This window comes from Helianthus annuus, chromosome 3 (genome assembly GCF_002127325.2).
Source record: "Helianthus annuus cultivar XRQ/B chromosome 3, HanXRQr2.0-SUNRISE, whole genome shotgun sequence".
NCBI lineage: Eukaryota > Viridiplantae > Streptophyta > Magnoliopsida > Asterales > Asteraceae > Helianthus > Helianthus annuus.
The window spans coordinates 152,055,663-152,062,309 of NC_035435.2; the positions used below are offsets into that span (position 1 = coordinate 152,055,663).

General features: G+C 40.6%; 1 long non-coding RNA gene across 1 annotated transcript; it reads left to right on the forward strand.

Moving 5' to 3' along the window:
* The first annotated feature begins 2,741 nt into the window (after window positions 1–2,741).
* Window positions 2,742–4,027, forward strand: LOC110928120. Its single transcript, XR_002586150.2, has 3 exons — window positions 2,742–2,914; window positions 3,447–3,500; window positions 3,756–4,027. It is a non-coding gene; the product is annotated as an uncharacterized LOC110928120 (long non-coding RNA).
* The last annotated feature ends 2,620 nt before the right edge of the window (window positions 4,028–6,647 follow it).

Sequence of the window (6,647 nt, forward strand, 5' to 3'; positions counted from 1 at the left end):
TTAACACCGTATTAAAGAGACTAGAATAGGTGTTTCCAGAATGCTAATCCTATATTAAGAGTTAAACGACTGGTTGGTCCTTGTAGTTTGCAAAAATTACAGATTTAGTCCAAGGGTTTATCAATTACACACTTGGACTTGGTCCTATTGGTTGTAATATTTAAATTTGGGTGGTCCTTAATGCTAACCTTTGTTAAATTTTTTAGTTAAGTCTTTGTAAATTGACTAAATTACCCCTAAACAATTAAAAAAAGGGTAAATTACTTTTTGATTCCCTGTATTTTATGGGTTTTAACTACTTGAGTCCAAAAGCAAAAAGTTTAACGACCTGAGTCCCTATAAGCATTTTCTTTAACCATTTGAGTCCAAATTTCTAACATTGTTAAAACTTTTTGGTTAAATATTGTTAAATGACCAAAATACCCTTATTATTTAAAAAAAAGTAAATAAATAAACCTGCACACACAAACCACTTCCCCTCTTACCCTCCATCTTCACCATCATCGATGAACCCTAACCCCCAAATTGATTTCAGATCTAACACCATCCCTGTCCCACCACTAACCACATCCTCCCACTACCATCGTCAGATTATCAAGTTTGGTCTCTGCAGGTGCTCTGTAATGGGCGTTTGATACACAGTTATCATCAAATTGAAGCTCTATAAGGGTGGTCCATTTGTACCTCCATTTACTAGATAAAAAAAAGGTAGTTGCACGGTACCCTTGACCGTGGAAGGGATCTCCCTTCCCAGTTCACCACCCGACAAGGATCCCTGGCGGCAAATACCCATAGCCATCAAAGAGGGGTAAGAAACATGTTTCGAACCCGAGACCTCGAGTGTCCTCGGTCCGGCTTTAAAGCGGGTGTCGGTGGCCACCAAAGTGGCACTAATGGGAATTGAACTTGGGTCTCCATTGGAGAACCCAAGTCACTCCACCACTAGGCCACTTGTGCTTGTTCCATTTACTAGATAACACACTTGTTCTTACACCATCTCTTAATGGCAGTTTTGTGAGTATAGTTACAACAATACTTTCAGGGAGATCGCTTATATAGTCTTACGAGAGAGAAGATTTGTATCCATTTTGTTCCCTACAAAGGAATAAAGTAAGTTACTAACCAAATACAAAGCAAATTATAGCAACTGTTTTTTTGTTGCAGTAGCCAGTAACCCACACCACTTAACCCAACTTCATGCCCTAATTTACAAACACAATCTCTACCAAGACCCCTTCATCATCCCCAAATTACTCACCTCTTACTCCCTCCGCCGTCAAAGTCTTCCACCAAGTCAACGACCCCAACGTCCATCTATTCAACACTATGATCAGAGCACATATTCACAATAATCAGCATGCACACGCGTTTGATTGGTTCGTCCTGCAGGTGTGGTCGGAACTCAAGACTTACTGTGGTCGAAATCGAACCCTAGCCGCTGATCGAAACGTTGGAGCTCATAACGGCCTCCGCCCATGTCTGCCGCGGCTGACAACCATCTCTCATCTCTCTCTCGCTCCCGATCTGGTGTGGTGGTGTTGATGGAGGTGCAGTGGTGATGATCGTAACGGTGGAGGTGTAGCGGTGGTAGGTGTTGTGGTGGTGACGGTGTAGTGGTGGTAGTGACTGTGGAGGTGAAGTGGCGACGATGGTTTTAATGGTGGAGGTGTGGTGGTGAGATGGAGGTGATTTAGGTTTATAGAGAGAGAGAAGGAAAGATGAGAGAGACTGAGAGAAATGCAGAGGCATGGTATTTATAAGAGAGAGAAGAAGAAATAGAAAATAAAAATTAAATTAGTTTTTTATTTATTTTTTAATTATAGGGGTAATTTGGCCATTTAATAATATTTAACCAAAAAATTCTAACAGTGTTAGAAATTTGGACTCAAATGGTTAAAGAAAATGCTTATAGGGACTCAGGTCGTTAGACTTTTTTGTTTTTGGACTCAACTAGTTAAAACACATAAAACACATGAACTCAAAAAGTAATTTACCCTTAAAAAAACAAAAAAGAGATAGACCCAACCTCATCTTCTTCCCAATCTCTCTCTAACCCACCACCACCACCACCACCTTCAACCCACCATCACTACCTCCACCACCTCCACCTTAAACTTACCACCACCACCAAAAAGACGGTCTGCACCACCACATTCGGCGGTTCAACCACCACTCCGAAGGCCACCGCCACCAGTAAACCGGCGGCGAACAGATCTGGTTCGAGCGATGAAGAGTCCGGTCAAGAGAAGAAGTTGAACGGGAGGTGTTATCAGTTCCGATCCGTCGTAGAAATGAATCCGATGGCGGAGATCTATCTGCCGCCACGGCTCGGACAATTTTATGATTTCTTCTCGTTCCAGCATCTCACGCCTCTGATTCAGTGCAATGGCGAAGGATAAAAGGGGCGGGGAGGGGCGCCCGACCCCCCGAACTTTTCGCTTATTAGTGTTATATATGTAGTTTTCGTATAGAAATTTTTGGGTATATACGTTTTCAACCCCCCGGTTCTATATAATTTTGGTATATATGTAACGCCCCAGAATTTAATTATATGTGTTTATATAAATATATATATATATATATATACATTGCTAAAGTATGTCATAAGATATAACTAGGAAGTGAACCAAGTTAGAATGTGAGTTAGGATTTTAACTAAAAAGGAATAAGTGATGGCCATTTAAAAATAAGTGAGTATACTTGAGGGGTGGAGTGGGTAAAAATGAAAGATAGGTTTATAATATACTGGAAAACACACAACACACACACATATGCGTGTGTTGGGTCGCCAGGAACAAGAAGGAGAAGAGAACTCCCCTCATCTTCACAAAGTTAGCAAATTGAAGCCCTAATTATGGCTATAACTCTTGCATGTTAATGGATTCTTGATCATCTAGCCCTAACAAAGCTCAAGGTAACAAGAATTTTATGTTTTGGTGATCTTGGATGATTGGGGTTTCAAGAAATCCTAGGGTCTAGATGAAATTGGTAGGATAATGAGTTAGGATTACCATCTAGAATATGATAAATCCTTGAAGAATGTTAAAATTGATGTTTTAAAAGAAAACCCACTTAGATCAAGATGATGGTTCTATGTAATACGAAATCTTGTTGAAAAATTAGTATAAGAATGTTGTATGATGATGTTCTTGCTTGAATTCGATATGGGGATTGAACTAGGATGGAGGTTATATGAGATGTTGGGTGAAATTGATGATATTGATGTTAATGTCATGAACTAGTCATGTTATGCATTCAATACTTGTACCTTATGCTTATCTAATGGCATGCACACCAAGTGTTTGTCAAAATGCTTGAATGAATTGATCATGTGATGTATATTGCTAAATGGCTAAAATAGAGAGTTAGCTAGTTATTAAATTGAAGCAATTGATAATGGAACGAAAAGAAGGACATGATACTAAGTATGTAATTATGGATTGTAGGAATTAAGGAGGAAAGCTCAAGCCGTTCCGAGTCTCAAACGAAGAACGATAAAGGTAAGTTCTTGCTTACATAACGTTATTAGCATGTATTGTCGTGGCACACTATAGTCCAATAGTTGAGGTTGTGTACTTGTAACGATTTATTGCAAGTCTATCATGTAATTTATGTATGGGTCGAATGTGTTAGAAGAGTAATGTGAAAAATGAAAGAAACTTCATGTTCGGAAGAAGGTTCACTTGAAGGTCATGTTTGTAATTATCGTTGTATGAATTTTAATAACTAACGTCTAACGGTTTGGTTGAATGTAGGTAAAACGACTTGCTAATTGGCGTCACCCGGATCGAACACACTCATGATGCACGCTTCCGTGAAGAAACTAGTTTTTAGTCAAAACTTTTGTTAAATGCTCTCCTTTTGTTGTAAACGGGTCTTTTGTAAGTTTTATGATCCGAAAGTACTAGATGTTGAACTTGTAGTTAAAAGATTATGTTAGTTGTTTATATAAAGTTTGGGTTGAAAACGGTTGTGGACGTTATGTGTTCGTTACCAAGTTAAATGCAGAATTTTGTTTTGTAAATTATTCGACCCGTTTACCATTTTGTTGCTTGAAAGTTTGTTAGTGTCTTTAAAAAGTTTTGGATCTTACAAGTTGGTATCAGAGCCTGGTTTGAGGGATTCGAGTAGGTGATGGTGCTCGAACTCAAACCGAAAGCTCTTGTGAAAGTGTGTTCGTTCCAAAGCGCCACGCAAGTAAGTAATTTAAAGATTTTATGTTTATAGATAGAAATGGGATTGGGTTATGGTTTAGTTGCTAGTATATCATGGTTGGGGATGTTAAGGTGCGCTAACGAAGGTTTCGGGGCTGCCCGAGACCATTTCGGGTTGGAAAAAGAGGCTGAGAATGAAGGTTTTGATTAAACAGCGACTGCAGGCCAGAAGCACCGTCGGCGACGGCCCTTTTGGGCGTCGGCGACGCACTTGAATGCTCCGACGGCTTAACTCCCTGCCTACGGAGAAAACTCAGCGACGGACATTTTGGGGAACCGTCGCCGACGCAGCCTTGTGCCGTCGGCGACGCCCCCTCCTGAACTGCTTTGCTGAATTGTTTTGTTTATGATTCCGAGGCTCCCAAACCCGTTCCAAACACTTGTTAAACCTTAAGAACACCTCAAATTTTCTATGAAATTTAGATTACTAATAATTACCATGCTTTAATAAGGAATGTGTAAAAGAACGGGACGTTTTATACATGGATGAGTAAAGTAAGAAGTGTATCTAGAATGTTTACATAGAAAAGTTGGATGAAATTGCGATTTACAAGAATGAATTAATGATTATGATTGAAGTATAGAAAGACTGAGAAAACGGATGTAATAATGTTTAACATGAATGTTCAATTGTAGATGGCAAGTGGAGGAAACACGGATACTACCGAACGTATAACTCGAAACGAGTTAAACAAGATGATTTCGGATGAGGTAACGAAGGCGTTTGATGCAAACGTCTCAAAGTTAGCCCAAGAGGTGGAGGGCCAAGTACTAAGTACGGTGGAGAATATGATCACGAGCAAAGTGGATGAATTGAAGGAAATGATAACCGGGATTCAAGGCAAGAAGGAAGCAAGACGGTGCACCTACAAGGATTTCATGGCATGTAAGCCTACAACCTTTAATGGGGAGATCGATCCCATAGAATGTCAAAGATGGATAGCTAACATGGAAGGGGTGTTCATTCGAAGTCATTGTGACAAGGAAGATCAAGTCATGTTTGCCACCGGGCAACTTTTACGAAGGGCTAAAGATTGGTGGGACTCGTATAGTAAGGAGATCGGAGAGAATCGAGTTCAAACTTTGACTTGGCAAGAATTCAAACAACCTTTTATCAAATACCATTGTCCACAATCAGCGGTGGATCGAATTCAAGAAGACTTTCTCCGACTCCGACAAAGGGATGAATCTGTCAATGAAATCACGAACACCTTCCTTGATCAACTGAAGTTTTGTGAAGAAATAGTTGGAACGGAGAGAAAGAAGATTATCCGTTATCATGGCATGCTTAAGGCTGAAATCCGGGAGTTCATAACTCCTTCGAAATGTGAAACTTTGGACGAGATCATTGATCTAGCGAGGGATAGGGAAATTGAAATAAAAAGGCAAGACGAACGTGGAGAGAAAAGGCAAGCCGAGAAGGGGCCAACACAAAGCTCATCTAAGAAACCTAAAACGCATGATCAAGGAAAGAAGGAAGCTTCCAAAGGAGGTTTTCCACGATGTAAGACATGTGGGAAACCCCATTCGGGTGAATGTTTGTTGGGAAGGAAGGGGTGTTACAATTGCGGACAAGAAGGGCATCCGTACTATAACTGTCTGAATCCCAAGAGGGTATGCTATAATTGTAACGAATCGGGTCATGTGAAAGCTGATTGCCCAAAGCTCAAACAAGGAGGGAGGAAGGAAGGAAAGAAAGAAGAACCCGCGAAAGCTAAGGGAAGGATGTTCCAAATCTCCACGGAAGAAGCGAGAGCTCACCCGAATGTGGTCTCAGGTATCTATATGATAAACACTATACCCACTTATATATTATTCGATACCGGAGCTAGTAGATCATTTATTTCTAGTGAGCTTGCACGTTTCCCTTTATTCACAATAGAAAGAATGTGTACACCTCTCGAAGTAGAAATTGCCGACTGTAAGAGTTACCTTTTGCACGAAATATGTAGGGGCAAAATTTTGCACTATCTTAGAAGCAATTAAGTACGTGAGGAATGGAAGTAAAGCATTTTTAGCCTATGTAGTCGATACCAAATTAGGAGCTTTAAAAATTGAAGATACTAAGGTAGTGAATGAATACCCGGATGTATTTCCGGACGAATTGCCGGGACTTCCACCCGAGCGGGAAGTCGAGTTTCGTATCGAATTAGAACCAAATGCCAAACCGGTAGTCAAAGCCCCTTACCGGTTGGCACCCGCGGAAGTACGGGAATTAATGGTCCAATTACAAGGACTTCTTGACAAGGGTTTCATACGCCCTAGCGTATCCCCGTGGGGAGCGCCTGTTTTGTTTGTTAAAAAGAAAGATGGGTCGATGAGAATGTGCATCGACTACCGTGAACTTAACAAACTCACGGTAAAGAACCGATACCCACTTCCGAGGATAGACGATCTCTTTGATCAACTGCAAGGGGCAAGTTGGTTCTCAAA